The following is a 17,030-nucleotide window of genomic DNA, read 5'->3' on the forward strand; positions in this document are numbered from 1 at the left end:
TCCTTTCCACCTTTGTCTGAGGAGATATACCCTACGTTGCCTGAGGCAACAGTAATGGCCTCTACTGAGGCAGTTGCCAGGCAAGATAATGTTGATTCTCCTTAGGAGCCACCCCCAACACTCCTGTTTGGTCCTAGACCTATAACTAAAGTTCCAGTGGGCCCCTAGAAGTGACGATAAGAGTGTGACCCATGAGGGAGTGCACTATACCTGAAAATAACTGCTTGAGTTTTCTAATTTATATAAACAGAAATCTGAACAATAGTCATGGGAATGGAGATTAAGGGTGTGGATAATTGTGGAAAAAAACATAGAGTTGGATCAGGTTGAATTCATTGATTTGGGCCCACTAAGCAGGGATTCTGCATTTAATGTTGTAGCTTGGGGAGATAAAAGAGGTTCTAATAGTTTATTTGCTTGGTTAGCTGAAAATATGATTAAAAGATGGCCCACTGTGAGTGAGCTGGAAATGCCTGATCTTCCTTGGTTTAATGTAGAGAAAGGGATCCAAAGGCTCAGGGAGATTGGGATGCTGGAGTGGATTAGTCATTTTAGACCTACTCATCCCAGCTGGGAGGGTCCAGCAGATATACCCTTGACCAATACTTTGTGAAATAGATTTGTGAGGGCGGCACCTGCCATCTTTGAAGAACTCTGTGATTGCTCTTCTCTATATGCCAGATCTAACAGTGGAAACTGCAGTCATTCAACTGCAAATCTTAAATGCAGTGAGAAAAATTGGATCCCGAGGTGGCAGGGGCCAAGTGGTAGCACTCAACCATCAAAGGCAAGGTGGGTGTAGCTAACAGAATGGACGGCAGAGGCAAAGTCGCAATCAGAATAGTGTGACTTATGTAGAGCTCTGACATTGGCTAATTAATCATGGTGTTCCTAGAAGTTAAATTGATAGGAAACCTACTGCATTCTTACTTAATTTATATAAGCAGAGAACTTCCAGATTGAGTATACAAAAGACTAATCTGAATTACAAGTACAGAGAATCACAGCCCCTCAGTCAATTTCCGTACTTGAACCAGTTTACACACCTAGAACCCTTTGAATGAAGGAGAGGCTGGGTCTTGTGGAAGGACCCCACTACAGTACCAACAATTTATGCTGTTAATTCTTTCTCCAATCATTTCCCAAAGGGACCTCTAGCCTCTACCAGGGTAACTGTGGATTGGGGAAACGGAAATGATCAGACATTTTGGGGACTACTGGACACTGGCTCCGAGCTGACTTGACTCCAGGGGACATAAAAAGTCGTTGTCATTCTCTAATTTAAGTAGGGGCTTATGGAGGTCAGGTAATTAATGAAGTTTTAGCCCAGGTCTGACTTAAAGTAGGTTCAGTGAGTCCCCAGACTCATCCTGTGGTCATTTCCCCAGTGCCAGAAAGCATAATTGGCATAGACAACTTAGCAGCTGGCAGAACCCACACATTGGCTCCCTGACTGATAGGGTGAGGGCTATTATGGCGGAAAAGGCCAAATGGAAGTCATTAGAGCTGCCTTTACCTAGAAAAATAGTAAATCAAAAACAATATCTCATCCCTGGAGGGATTGCAGAGATTAGTGCCACCAGCAAGGACTTGAAAGATGCAGGGATGGTGATCCCCACCACATCCCCTTTGAACTCTCCCATTTGGGCTGTACAGGGGACAGATGGATCTTGGAAAATGACAGTGGATTATCGTAGGCTTAACCAAGTGGTGACTGCAAGTGCAGCTGCTGTACCAGATGTGGTTTCATTGCCTGAGAAAATTACCACTTCTCCTGGTACCTGGTATGCAGCCATTGACTTGGCAAATAACTTTTTCTCCATTCCTGTCCATAAGGCCAACCAGAAGCAATTTCCCTTCAGCTGGCAAGGCCAGCAATATACCTTTACTGTCCTATATCAGGGTGTATTAGCTCTCTGGCTTTGTGTCATTATCTTATTTGGAGAGACCTTGATCACTTTTCCCTTCCATAAGATATAATACTGGTATATTACATTGATGACATTATGCTGATTGGATCCAGTGAGTGAGAAGTAGTGAACACACTGGACTTATTGGTGAGACATTTGCATGCCAGAGGATGGAAAATAAATCCAACTAAAATTTAGGGACTTTCCACCTCAGCAAAATTTCTAAGGGTTCAGTGATGTGGGGCCTGTCGAGATATTCCTTCTAAGGTAAAAGAGAAGTTGCTGCATTTGGTCCCTCCGACAACCAAGAAAAAGGCACAACTCCTAGCGGGCCGGTTTGGATTTTGAAGGCATCACCTCCCTTATTTGAGTGTGTTACTCTGGCTGACTTATCCAGTGACCTGAAAGGCTGTCATTTTTCAGTGGGATCCTGAACTAGAGAAGGCTGTGCAACAGGTCCAGGCTGCTGTGCAAGCTGTTCTTCCACTTGGGCCATATGACCCATCAGATCCAATGGTGCTTGAGGTGTCAGTGGCAGATGGGGATGCTGTTTGGAGCCTTTGGCAGACCCCTGTAGGTGAAACACAGTGGGGGCCTCTAGGATTTGGAGTAAGGCCCTGCCATCTTCTGCAGATAACTACTCTTCTTTTAAGAAACAGCTCTTGGCCTGTTACTCGGCTTTGGTAGAAATTGAGTGTCAGACTATGGGTCATCAAGTCACCATGCGACCTGAACTGCCTATCATGAACTGGGTGTTTTCTGACCCATCTAGCCATAGGTGGGGTATGCACAGCAGCATTTCATTATCAAGTGGAAGTGGTATATACGTGACTGGGCTCAAGCAGGTCCAGAGGGCACAAGTAAGTTACAAGAGGAGGTGACTCAAATGCCCACGGTCTCCACTCCTGCCACCCTTCCTTCTCTCCCCTTCTCTCCCCCAGCCTGCACCGATAGCTTCATGGGGAGTTCACAATAATCAATTGATAGAGGAAGAGATGACAAGGGCCTGGTTAGTAAACTCCCCTTAGTAAACTCCCTTTTATATACACATCTATCCTATTAGTTCTGTCCCTCTAGAGAACCCTAACACAGTGGTCTATGTACTTAAGTGTGTTTTTGTGGTGGCCAGTAACGGTCTTTTGTTCTAATATTTAGCCCTCCCTTAAGGACCTTTTGTAAGGCAGGTCTGGTGGTAAGAAATTACCTTAGCATTTGCTTGTTTGAAAAGGAGTTTATTTCCCCTTCACCTATGAAGCTCAGTTTGGCTTGATGTAAAATTCTTGGTTGGAATTTCTTTTCCTTAAGAATGCTGTGCATAGGTATCCCGTCTCTTCTGGCTTGTGGGGTTTCTGCTGAAAAGCCAGCTGTTCACCTGACAGGATTTCCTCTGTAGGTGACCTGCCCCTTCTCTCTAGCTGTCTTTAACATTTTTTCTTTAATTTTGACCTTGAAGAATTTGATGACTACATGTCCTGGGGATCATTGTCTTGCATAGTATCTCACAGGGGTTCTGTGCCTTTCCTTAATTTGAATGTTTCCTCTCTAGTTAGGTTAGGAAAATTTTCATGGATGATATCTTTGAATATGTTTTCCAAGTTGCTTGCTTTCTCTCTCTCTCTTTCAAGGATGCCAATGAGTCATAGATTTGGTTCCTTTACATAATCCCATATTTCTGGGAGGTTTTATTCATCCTTCTTTATTGTTTCTTTATTATTGTCTAAGTAATTTTGGAGAACTGGTCGTCAATATCTGAGATTCTTTCGTCACCTTGGTTTGTTGTTTCTTTATTTTTGTCTGACTAAGTAATTTTGGAGAACTGGTCTTCAGTGTCTGAGATTCTTTCGTCAACTTGTTTTATTCTGCTATCAGTACTTACTATTGTATTATGATATTCTTGAAGTGAGTTTTTCAGCTGTATCAGATCAGTTTCTTTTTTTATTAAAGTGGCCATTTCTTGTTTTATCTCTCATATCATTTTATTGAATTCCTTAGATTCCTTGGATTGGATTTTGACTGTCTCTTAGATGTCAGTGATCTTTGTTCCTAACCATATTTTGAATTATATTTCTGTCAACCATTTAAGCCTGGTTAAGAATTACTGCTAGGGAACTAGTGCAGACATTTGGAGGTGAGAAGACACTCTGGCTTTTTGAGTTTCCCGAGTTCTTGCTCTGGTTCTTTCTCATCTGTGTGGCCTGATGTTCCTTCAGTCTTTGAAGCTGATGTTCTTTGGATGGGTTTTCTTTTTTTTTTCTTTTCTTTTCTTTTTTTTTTTTTTCTTTTATCTTTTTTGATGCTCTGGGAGTTTGACTGTGGTATAATGTGGGTTCAGTTGACTGGGTTTTTTTTCTGGAAGATACCAGGGAGCCAAACCTCAGCTCAGCACTCCTGGTCTACATACCATAACTCTCAGGGGCTGGTACTGGGCCCCTGGCTTTTGTTCTCTGGCCCCTCAAAGTTAGGAACCTTCTGTGCTGGAGGGGCTGAGGTTTTCCCAGTCCACTGGCCACAACACTCTGATGGGTAGTCCTGGCCAAAGCACGTTGTCAGGGTGGTGGCTGTAGGATCTGTGCTAACTTACACATGCCAGTAGCTGGGGCAGCACCGTGGGGTGCATGTGTGTCAGCTGGGGTTGGGTACTGGCGGGAGTGGGGCTGCAGAGTTCTGCGTGCACTCGTACCAGTGGCAGGGCATAGGCAGGGGCAGGGTTGCTGGTGTCTGTGCTTGCACTCACACTGGCAGTGACCGGGGTGGGGTGCTGATGGGTGTGAGACTGCTGGCCTCCGTGTGTGTATTCATAGTTGGTGGTGGCGGCACAGCAGTGGGTGGAAAAATGCATTTCACAGAGCAGGTTTTTCTTTTAGATTTTCAGTTGTTGAATATTAGGAAATTTTATAAACATAATCTATTATAACAACACATTAAAGGAAAACTGTAATTTTATGAATAGATGCCTAAAGGAGTTTGAAAGAAATGAATCATTTCTAATAACATTGCTAAGTAAAAGAGAATATAATAAAATTAGAAAACATAAAGTCATTCAGAAAATACTTTAAATTGTGAAATCTAAAACTATTTAAATTAAATTAGTTACCAGAGGAGGACACTCATTATCATTCTATTTAACATTACCTCAGAAGGGCTACTGAATGCAGTAAGATAAGAAAATTAAAAAAAAAACTGATATAAACTTAAAAAAAAATCAAATGATCTCTTTTTGTTGATAATATTATATGCCTAGAAAATTCAAGAAACCATGGTAAACATTACTAGATTTAAAAATAAGAACTTTCTACAGTGAGAATTACAAAACACGGCTAAAAGAAATCAGAGACCACACAAACAAATGAAAAAACATTCCATGCTCATGGATAGGAAGAATCAATATTGTTAAAATGGCCATACTACTGAAAGAAATGTATAGAATGAATGCTGTTCCTGTCAAACTATCAATGACATTTTCCACAGAATTGGAAAAGACTGTTCTAAAATTCATTTGGAACCAAAAAAGAGCTTGAATAGCCAAAGCAATCCTAAGCAAAAAGAACAAAGCTGGAGGCATCACACTACCTGACTTCAAACTGTACTATAAGGCTACAGTAACTGAGACAGCATGGTACTAGTACAAAAACATACACACAGACCAGTGGAACAGGTTAGAGAACCCAGAAATAAAGTTTCACATCTATGACTATCTGATCTTTGACAAAGTCAACAGTAGCAAGCAATAGGGAAAGGACTCTCTCTCTTCTGTAAATGGTGCTGGGATAACTGGCTAGCCACATGCGGAAAACTGAAACTGGAACCCTAGCTTTTACCATACACAAAAATCAAGTCAAGGTGGATTAAAGACTTAAATGTAAAACCTAAAACTATAAAAATCCTAGAAGAAAATCCAGAAAATTGCGTTCTTCCCATTGGCCATGGCAAAGTCTTCATGATGAAGATGCCAAAAGCAATTGCAACAAAAACAAAAATTGATAAATGGGACCTAATTAAATGAAAGAGCTTCTGCACAGCAAAAGAAATTATTAACAGAGTAAACAACCTACTGAATAGGAGAAAATATTAGCAAACATGCATACGAAAAATATCTAATATCCAGAATTTATAAGGAAATTAAATTAACAAGCAAAAAGCAAACTACTTTGTTAAAAGGTAGATAAAGAACATGAACAGACACTTTTCAGAAGAAGACATACCTATGGCCAAAAAGCATATGAATATATGCTCAGCATCACTAATCATTAGGGAAATGCAAATCAAAATCATGATGACATGCCATCTTGCATCAGGCAGAATGGATATTATTAAATGTCAAGAAATAAATGATGCTGGTGAAGTTGCAGAGAAAAGGGAATGCTTATACATTGCTGGTGGGAATATAAATTAATTCAGCCGCTGTGGAAAGCAGTCTGAAGATTTCTCAAAGAACTGAAACAGAAATACCAATCCCATTCCTGGTTGTATACCTAAAGTAATATAAATTGTTTAGCCATAAAAATACATGCATATGTATGTCATCACAGCATTATTCACAATAGCAAAGACATGGAATCAACCTAGGTGCCAACCAGTGGTGGACTTGATGAAGAAAATGTGTTACATATATACCGTGGAATACTACACAGCCATAAAAAAGAACAAGATAATATTTGCAGCAACATGCATGGAGTTGGACGCCATTATTCTAAGTGAACTAATGCAGGAACAGAAAAACAAATACCACATATTCTTGCTTATAAGTGGTAGCTAACATTGAGTACACATGGACACAAAGATGGGAACAAGAGACACTGGAGCTTACTTGAGGGTAGACAGTGGGAGGAGGCCAAGGATTGAAAAATTACCTATCAGATACTATGCTTATTACTGGGTGATGAAATAATCTGGATACCAAACCCCTGCAACACAATTTACCTATATAACAAACCTGCACATGTATCCCTGGACCTAAAATAAAAGTTAAAAAAAATTGACAAAGGGCATGAACAGATACTTCTTAAGAGAATACATGCATGTGGCCAACAAACATATGAAAAAATACTCAATATTACTAATCATTAGGGAAATGCAAAATGAAACCCCAACAAGATACCATCTCACACTAGTTAGAACGGCTATTGTTAAAAAGTCAAAAAAAGCGGCTATTGTTAAAAAGCCAACAGATGCTGGCAAGGTTGCAGAGAAAAGGAACGCTTATATATTGCTGGTGGGAATGTAAATTAGTTCAGCCATTGTGGAAAGCAATGTGGAGATTTCTCAAAGAATTTAAAACAGAACCACCAGTTGACCCAGCAATCCCATTACTGGATATATATCCAAAGGAATAGAAATCATGTCTACCATAAAGGCACATGCATGCATATGTTCATTGTGGCACTTTTCACAATAGCAAAGACATGGAATCAACCTAGACGCCCATCAGTGGTAGACTGGATAAAGAAAATGTGGAACATGAACATCATGGAATACTATGCAGCCATAAAAAAGAATAAGATTATGTTCTTTGCAGCAACATGGATGGAGCTAGAGGCCGTTGTCTGAAGCAAACTAATGTAAGGACAGAAAACTAAATACTACATATTCTCACTTATAAGTGGGAGTTAAACATTGAGTCCACACTGACACAATGGAGGGAACAATAAACACTGGGCCTACTTGAGGGTAGAGGGTGGGAGGAGGGTTTGGATTCCAAAACTACCTATTGGGTATTATGCTGACTATCTGGGTGACAAAATTATCTATACATGAAACCACCATGACACATAATTTAGCCATGTAACAAATCTGTACATATACCCCTTGAACTTAAAATCAAAATGTAAAAGAAAGAGAAGAATTTGGTGAGGAGATGAATAGAAGATTTTTTCTGAGACGGAGTCTTGCTCTGTCACCCAGGCTGGAGTGCAGTGTGGTGTGATCTCGGCTCACTGCAAGCTCCGCCTCCCAGGTTCACGCCATTCCCCGGCCTCAGCCTCCCAAGTAGCTGGGACTACAGGTGCCTGCCACCACACCCAGCTAATTTTTTGTATTTTTAGTAGAGACAGGGTTTCACTGTGTTAGCCAGGATGGTCTCAATCTCCTGACCTCGTGGTCCACCTGCCTTGGCCTCCCAGAAGATAAATTTTTAAAAAGCGTTAGTTTATCTCTGTGTTAACAAAATACTTAGAAGTGAGAAACAAATTTCTACTTACAATTATTGGAAAAATATAAAATACTTAGGAATAAATCAAACAAGAAAAGTATATAAAATTATAAAATCTTACTGAAAGAAAATAAGATTTGAACAAATGGAAAGGCATATCATGTTGAATAGAAATACTTAACAGAAGCATTAAATACACACACCTAATGAGTGTATAAACATAAGGCAGTAAAATTAGAGTTGGCATTCTTTGGTGGGACGATTGGCCAAAGAAGGTTAAAGTTCATACTGAAGAGTAAATGCTTCAGAATAGCTAAGAAACTATGCAAAGGGGAAATAGTGAGAGGTCTTATTTTGCTGGATATTAGTATAAATAATAAAACTACTGCATCATCATCATGTGGTATTGGGAAAGGAATAAAAATTGAAGAAATAGAACCCAGTATAGATGAGTTCAATATATTTCCAAAGTAGTAATTCATTTTAGCAGGAAATGAGTCAATTATTTAATAAATTATGTTTGGACAACTGATTATCCATCTGGAAGAAAAGAAAAGAGGATCACCATTTTATTTTACCTTTAAATATAAATTCCAGATGGCTGAGAAACTTACATGGTCAAAATAAAATTGTAAAAGCCTTGCAAGAAGATCTAGAAAATTGAATGTATAAAAATGTAGGAACTGAGAGCATCTTTTCCAGAAGCTATAAAAGAAAAGATAGACATATTTGAACTTTGATGTCACAAAGGATATCATAAATAAAACAATAGACAGACATTCAATTTACAAGAAATGTTTGTAACTGATTTTTTCAAATAGCTGAACATTTGGCCAAAAGTAACACAATTCAATAAAAAAACAGGCAAAGAATTATGAATCCAAATGTCCAAAAAATATATGGAAGGATTCTCAAGTTTGTTACTAGTAGGGAAAATGCAAATTAAAGTAAAAGTGTCATTTTTACATCAATCAGATGACAAAAATTGAAGAGTTATAATAAATATTACTGGTGGTGATTTAGGGAAAGGATTAGTCTCATGGCTGTGAAAAATATGAGGTGTTATAGGTTTTGGGAAAGCCATTTGCCAACATCTATTAAATTTTAAAATATACGTGTGCTGCTTGGCCCAGCAATTCCAGTTCTTGGACTCTATTCCATAGAAAGATATTCACATGTAAGGCCATGTGTTTGTAGTGGCAAAAATCTCATTAAAAATAATGATTAGTACTATACCTATTGACCTGTAGTGATTTCCACAAGGTATTCTGCACAAAAGTATAAGGATTGTCTCCGACAAGCTATAGAAATTGCGAGATCCCTTTTTGTAAAATAAACAATAATACTCATGTATATAGACTTACATGCACATTTCTATATGGGATTACCTGGTCAGGGAGAGAAGTATGGAATTGGGCTAATGTGAAGAGTGGAGAAAAAAGCAGATGGATAGCTTCTCTGCTTTGAAAGAATGACCATCAGCCACTGTTGAGGATATTTAAAATCAGATGGTATTGACTGTGAATAAAATTCCTAATGAGAAATTCAAACAATTAAAGCTTACCAAATTGACCACTATGAAGGGTATACATGCTTGATATTTGTGTACATATATATGTATTATGTTTAAATGTGTATATATGTATATAATTCCTTTGTCATTTTTCTTATTGCTTCACATATTGGAAGTATTATACAACCCATAAATAAGCAATAGATTATTAAAACTTTGACTTAAAAGCAATCACACCTATAATACCCTCTAATACTGTATATAAATATATGTTTTATTTTTTGAGCATTTTAAAATTCAGATTCCCTTAAAATTTCTTAAAAACACTAATTTCAGATTATACAGTTTCCCAGTCCTGAATTATACATTTTACTACTATGTGAAGCTGGATGCCCTTCGGAGAAATTGGCAAAGGATAATGACATGTAAAATAGCGTTCATTTCTCATTTCCCAACCATGAAGAGTAAAATCCACAGTATAAACATAAAATATTCTCCTCAGAGTTCATGTCTGCAGAAATGGCTTATTTGCACAGAAAATTTCATGTTTAATCAAGAAGATCTTTAACCTGAAAGGAGACCATGACATGCTTTAAAAGAGTAAAGAATCTTCTGTTTCTATCTTCCTTTCTTTACAAAAATAATTGGGTTTTGATTGAAGTTTGTTATTACTGAATATGTCTTTTTTGGAAGAAGATCATTAAGTTTGAATTGCACATGTGCTATATTTTCAGAATTCTCAGATAAGGACTTAATATGGGTTTGGATTGTAATCTGAATTGTAATCACCACATGTCAAGGGAGGGACCTGGTGGGAGGTAATTGGATCACGGGGGTTGTTTCCCCCATGCTGTTCTAGGATATGGAGTTAAGTTCTCATGATGTGTCTGATGCTTCCCTCTTTCCTCTCTCTCCTGCCACCATAAGAAGATTGCCTTGCGGTTCCCCTTCACCTTTTGCCATGATTGTAAGTTTCCTGAGGCCTCCTCAGCCATGCAGAACTGTGAGTCAAGTAAGCCTCTTTCCTTTACAAATTGCCCAGTCTCAGGTAGTATCTTTATAGCGGTGTGAAAATGGACTAATCAGGGCTGTGCATAATTTGTCTTTACAAAACACATGTTGAAACTGCATGTGTTTCAAGTTCTTGAGGATACTATTAGTCTCATGTAAGAGAAGACTCAGCCAATAGTTACTAGACAAAATGAACATTTACTTTTCTTATTTAAAGGAAGTCTAAATATAAGTAGTTACAAAATTATAGTTCAACAATTTTATCAAGACCAAATTGTCTATCTTCCCATTCTTCCATCTCCAGTAATTTGATGCTATCTCCCATCGTAGACATGGGATAACAACTGCACATTTAGCAGCAGGTTTTTATATATCCATCTCCAAAGTTAGGCAACAAGAGGAGCAAAGGGACCCTCGTATTATCTACCTGATTTTCTGTATACAGTCAAAGGATGAAATCTTCCCAGTTGCTTCCTGAGTCCTGGGATATTCTACCTTTGTCTCATAATTCATAACCAGGTCCCATGATCACTTAAAATAAATCATTGGCAAAAGAAAATGCAACTACTAGTGCTAGCTTGGACTAGCCAAGATTTATCCTGTGGGACTGGGCACATTGCTGCTGAACAAAACTCAGCTTCTTTTAGGCAGGGAGAAGGAGTAATGGCTTTGGGTAGGCAATCAACAGTGACTGCCACGTGAGCAAATACTTTCCAGGTATTGTCTGGTTCTACCGCTCTACAAGTCATCAGGAAGGAACAGTAGAAAGCATAATCAAATACTATCAGGCCAGTTGCTAACAAGCATCCAGTTATTTAATGGCATCTGTTGATAGTCTGAGAAGTGAGGATATTAGTTCATGTGTTCAGTAGAAATATAGCTAAATCAACAAAGAGTGAGAGAGGTAAATGTTTAAGGAAAAATAAAGAATTATCTCAATCTTTTATTAAGAATGTATAGAAAACTGAGCTATGTAGTTATATATGTGATATAATAAGATATGAGTTTATATGAATAAATAATGTAATATATAATAATGATACCAATAACACCCACTGAACACTTTAGGCTAGGCATTATGTCAAGTGCTTGATATGCATATTGCTGTTTAATCTTCATAATTATCCTTTGAGATAGTGTGTCAGGCATCTATTCCTAAGACCACCCCAGGTTCAGTGACTTTCTAGAAGGACTCATAGAACTCAGAAGTTGTAATAGTTACAATTACAGTTTATTGTTGTGAAAGGATATACAGCAAAATCAGCAAAGGGAATAGGCACATGGGACTAAATCCAAAGGAAAGCAGCCTCAGGCTTCCAAGAGTCCTCTCCCAGTGGAGTTGCACAGAATGTGCCTAATTCCTCCAGCAATGAGTTGAGACAAGTGTGAAATGTTGTCTTTCAGCAGGGCTCTCCTAGCCTAGGAGTCTAAGGGTTTTTGTTTTTATTTTTTATTTTTCCATAAATTATTGGGGTACAGGTGGTATTTGGTTACATGAGTAAGTTCTTTAGTGGTGATTTGTGGGATTTTGGTGCACCCATCACCTGAGCAGCATACATTGCACTGTATTTGTAGTTTTTTATCCCTCATCCCCTCCCACTCTTCCCCGCAGCTCCCCAAAGTCCATCGTATAATTCTTATGCCTTTGTGTCCTCATAGCTTAGCTCCCACATATCAGTGAGAACATACAATGCTTGATTTTCCATTCCTGAGTTACTTCACTTAGAATAACAGTCTCTAATCTCATCCAGGTCACTGCAGATACTGTTACTTCATTCCTTTTTATGGCTGTGTAGTATTCCATCATATATATATCATATATATAAAATGTACATATATAATATATATGATATGAATATAAATTTTGGAATTGTTTTTTTAATTCTGTGAATTAGAAATATATATATATATATATATATATATATAAATAAAATATGTATCTATCACAGTGTCTTTATCCATTCATTGATTGATGGGCATTTGGGTTAGTTTCACGATTTTGCAATCGTAAATTGTGCTGCTATAAACATGCTTGTGCAAGTGTCTTTTGAATAATGACTTATTTTTCTCTGGGTAGATACTCAGTAGTGAAATTGCTGGATCAAATGGTAGTTCTACTTTTAGTTCCTTAAGGAATCTCCATATTGTTTTCCATAGCAGCTGTACTAGTTTACATTCCCACCAACAGCGTAGAAGTGTTCCCTGTTCACCACATCCATACTAACATCTACTGTTTTTTGATTTTTTGATTATGGCCATTCTTGCAGGAGTGAGGTGGTATCTCATTGTGGCTTTGATTTGCATTTCCCTGATCATTAGTAATGTTGAGAATTTTTTCATGTTTGTTGGCCGTTTGTGTATCTTCTTTTGAGAATTGTCTTATTCATGTCTTCATTCTACTTTTTGATAAGATTGTTTGTTTTTTTCCTTAGTGATTTGTTTGAATTCATGGTATATTCTGGATATTAGTCCTTTGTCAGATGTATAGATTGTGAAGATTTTCTCCCACTTGTGAGTTGTCTGTTTACTCTGCTGACTGTTCTGTTTGCCACGCAAAGCTCTTTAGTTTAATTAGGTCCCAGCTATTTATGTTTGTTTTTATTATATTTGCTTTTGGGTTCTAGGTTATGAAACCCTTGCCTAAGCCAATGTCTAGAAGGGATTTTCCAATGTTAACTTCTAGAATTTTTATAGTTTCAGGTCTTAGGTTTAAGTACTTAATCCAATTTGAGTTGATTTTGCATAAGGTGAGAGATGAGGATCCAGTTTCATTCGCCTACATGTGGCTAGCTAATTATCCCAGCACCATTTGTTGAAAGAATGTCCTTTCCCCACTTTATGTTTGTGTTTACTTTGTCAAAGATCATTTGGCTGTAAGTATCTGGGTTTGTTTCTGGGTTCTCTCTTCTGTTCCATTGGTCTTTGTGCCTATTTTTATACCAGTACCATGTTGTTTTGGTAACTATAGCCTTACAGTATAGTTTGAAACCAGATAGTGTGATGCCTCCAGATTTGTTCTTTTTGCTTGGTCTTGCTTTGGCTCTGCAGGCTCTTTTTTGGTTCCATATGAATTTTGGAATTGTTTTTCTAATTCTGTGAAGAATCATGGTGGTATTTTGATGGGGATTGCATTGAATTTGTAGATTGCTTTTGGCAGTATGGTCATTTTCACAAAATTGATTCTACCTATCCATGAGCATGGGATATGTTTCCATTTGTTGATGTTGTCTATGATTTCTTTCAGTAGTGTGTTATAGTTTTCCTTATAGAGGTCTTTTGACTCCTTTATTAGGCATATTCCTAAGTATTTTATTGTATTTTTTTGCAGCTATTGTAAAAGGGATTGTATTCTTGATTTGATTCTCTGCTTGGTTGCTTTTGGTGTATGGAAGAGCTACTGATTTGTGTACATTCATCTTGTGTCTGGAAACTTTGCTGAATTCTTTTATCAGTTCTAGGAGCTTTCTGGAGGACTCCTTAGGGTTTTCAAGGTAAGCGATCATATTGTTAGCAAACAGTGACAATTTGACTTTCTCTTTACTACTTTGAATGCCCTTTATTTCTTTCTCTTGTCTGATAGCTCTGGTCAGGACATCCAGTACTGTGTTGAAGAGAAGTGGTGAGAGTGGGCATCCTTGCCTTGTTTCCATTCTCAGAGGGAGTGCTTTCAACTTTTACCATTCAGTATTAAGTTGGCTGTGAGTTTGTTGTAGATGGCTTTTATTACATTAAGGTATGTCTCTTGTATGCTGATTTTGTTGAGAGTTTTAACCATAAAGGGATGCTAGATTTTGTTGAATGCCTTTTCTGCATCTATTGAAGTGATCATGTAAGTTTTGTTTTTAATTCTGTTTATCTGTTGTATCAGATTCATTGACTCACATATGTTAAACCATCCCTGTATCCCTGGTATGAAACCCACTTTATCATGGCAGATTATCTTTTTTTTTTTTTTTTTTTTTTGATATGGAGTTTCACTCTTGTTGCCCAGGCTGGAGTGCAATGGCATGTCTCGGCTCACCACAACTTCCACCTCCCGGGTTCAAGCGATTCTTCTGCCTCAGCCTCCTGAGTAGCTGAGATTACAGGCATGCACCAACATGCCAATACAAAATAAATAATTTTGTATTTTTAGTAGAGACAGGGTTTCTCCATGTTGGTCTGGCTGGTCTCGAACTACCGACCTTAGGTAATCCACCCGCCTCAGCCTCCCAAAGTACTGGGATTACAAGTGTGAGCCACTGCGCCTGGCCGTAGATCTTTTTTATATATTGTTGGATTCAGTTAGCTAGTATTTTGTTAAGGATTTTATCACCTATGTTCTTCAAGGATGTCGGTCTGTAGTTTTATTTCTTTCCTGTTTTTTTTTTTTTTTTTTTTTGAGACAGAGTCTCGCTCTGTCGCCCAGGCTGGAGTGCAGTGGCGCTATCTTGGCTCACTGCAAGCTCTGCCTACTGGGTTCATGCCATTCTCCTGCCTCAGCCTCCCGAGTAGCTGGGACTACAGGTGCCCGCCACTATGCCTGGCTATTTATTTTGTATTTTTAGTAGAGATGGGGTTTCACCGTGTTAGCCAGGATGGTCTCAATCTCCTGACCTCGTGATCTACCTGCTTTGGCCTCCCAAAGTGCTGGGGTTACAGGTGTGAGCCACCGCGCCCAGCCTGTAGTTTTCTTTTTTGGTTATGTCCTTTCCTGATTTTGGCATTAGGGTAATGCTGACTTTATAGAATGAATTAGGGATGGTTCCTTCTTTCTTTATCTTGTGAAATAGTGTCAAAAGGATTGGGGACAATTTTTCTTTGAATGTCTGGTAGAATTCTGCTGTGAATCTGTCAGGTCCTGGGCTATTTTTTTGTTGGCAATTTTAAAATTGCCATTTCAATCTTGCTGCTCGTTACTGGTCTGTTCAAGGTATGTAATTCTTCCTAATTTAAGTTAGGAGGGTTGTATTTTTCCAGAAATGTATCCATCTATTCTAGATTTTCTAGTTTATGTGTGTAAAGGTGTTCATAGTGGCCTTGAACGATCTTTTGTATTTCAGTGATGTCAGTTGTAATATCTCCTGTTTTGTTTCTTAGTGAGGTTATTTGGATTTTCTTTCTTCTTTACTTGGTTAATATTGCTAATGGTCTATCAATTGTATTTATCTTTTCAAAGAACCAGCTTTTTGATTCATTTATCTTTTGTGTTTTGTTTGTTTGTTTCGATTTCCTTTAGCTCTGCTCTGATCTTGGTTATTTCCTTTCTTTGCTGGGTTTGAGTTTGGTTTGTTGTGTTTCTCTAGTTTCTTGAGGTGTGACCTTAGAGTATCAGTTTGTGCTCTTTCAGTCTTTTTGATGTAGGTGTTTAGGGATATGAACTTTCCACTTAGCACTACCTTTGCTGTATCCCAGAGGTTTTGATAAGTGGTATCATTATTGTCATTCAGTTCAAAGAATTTTTAAATTTCCATCTTAATATAATTTTTGACCCAGTGCTCATTAAGGAGCAGGCTATTTAATTTCCATGTATTTCCTGGCTTCTTTTAAGATTCCTTTTGGAGTTGATTTCCAGTTTTATTCCACTGTGGTCTGAGAGAGTGCTTGATATAATTTTAATTTTCTTAAATTTATTGAGGCTCATTTTATGGCCTATGATATGGTCTATCTTGGAGAAAGTTCTATGCGTTGTTGAATAGAATGTGTATTCTGCAGTTGTTGGATGAACTGTTCTCTATATATCTGTTAAGTCCATTTGGTCCAAGGTATAGTTTACATTCATTGTTTCTTTGTTGACTTTCTGTCTTGATGACCTGTCTAGTGCTGTCAGTGGAATATTGACGTCCCCCACTATTGTGTTGTTGTCTATCTCATTTCTTAGGTCTATTAGTAATTGCTTTATAAATTTCGGAGCTCCAGTGTTAGGTGCATATATTTTCAGATTTGTGATTGTGGTATTTAGGGTTTAGGACTGTGATATTTTCCTGTTGGATAAGGCCTTTTACCATTATATAATGTTTCTTTTTGTCTCTTTTAACTGCTGTTGCTTTTAAGTTTGTTTTGTCTGATATAAGAATATTTATACCTGCTTACTTTTGTTGTCCATTTGCATGAAATGCCTTTTTTTACCCCTTTATTTTAAGTTTATGTGAGTCCGTATGTGTTAGCTGAGTCCCCTTAAGGCAGCAGATGGTTGGTTGGTGAGTTCTTATCCATTCTGCGGTTCTGTATCTTTTAAGTGGAGCATTTACATCATTTACATTCAATGTTAGTATTGAAATGTGAGGCACCATTGCATTCATTGTGTTCTTTGTTGCCTTTATACTTCGGTGTTTTTTGTTTTTGCTTTTTAGCTTGTATTTTTGTTTTATAGGTGCTGTGTGATTTATGCTTTAAAAAGATTCTGTTTTGATGTGTTTCCAGGATTTCTTTCAAGATTTAGAGCTCCTTTTAGCAGTTCTTATAGTGG

The 17,030-nt window shown here is 37.9% G+C and overlaps 1 protein-coding gene across 8 annotated transcripts in view; it reads left to right on the top strand.

Annotated features, from left to right (window-relative positions):
- HEMK2 (HemK methyltransferase 2, ETF1 glutamine and histone H4 lysine) overlaps positions 1-17,030 on the top strand; it is a 344,126-nt gene that overhangs the window by 36,245 nt on the left and 290,851 nt on the right. For 2 of the 8 annotated variants that reach the window (XR_012432072.1, XR_012432069.1), the window contains exon 8: positions 10,502-10,583. The exons of 2 other annotated variants lie outside the window; for them this stretch is intronic. The gene's annotated coding sequence lies outside the window, so the exon portion shown is untranslated. Of the gene's footprint in view, positions 1-10,498; positions 10,584-17,030 lie in introns of all 8 variants that reach the window. 4 more of the 8 variants (XR_012432075.1, XR_012432070.1, XR_012432071.1 and 1 more) reach the window with 3 other exon arrangements.

Source organism: Macaca fascicularis, chromosome 3 (assembly GCF_037993035.2).
Source record: "Macaca fascicularis isolate 582-1 chromosome 3, T2T-MFA8v1.1".
NCBI lineage: Eukaryota > Metazoa > Chordata > Mammalia > Primates > Cercopithecidae > Macaca > Macaca fascicularis.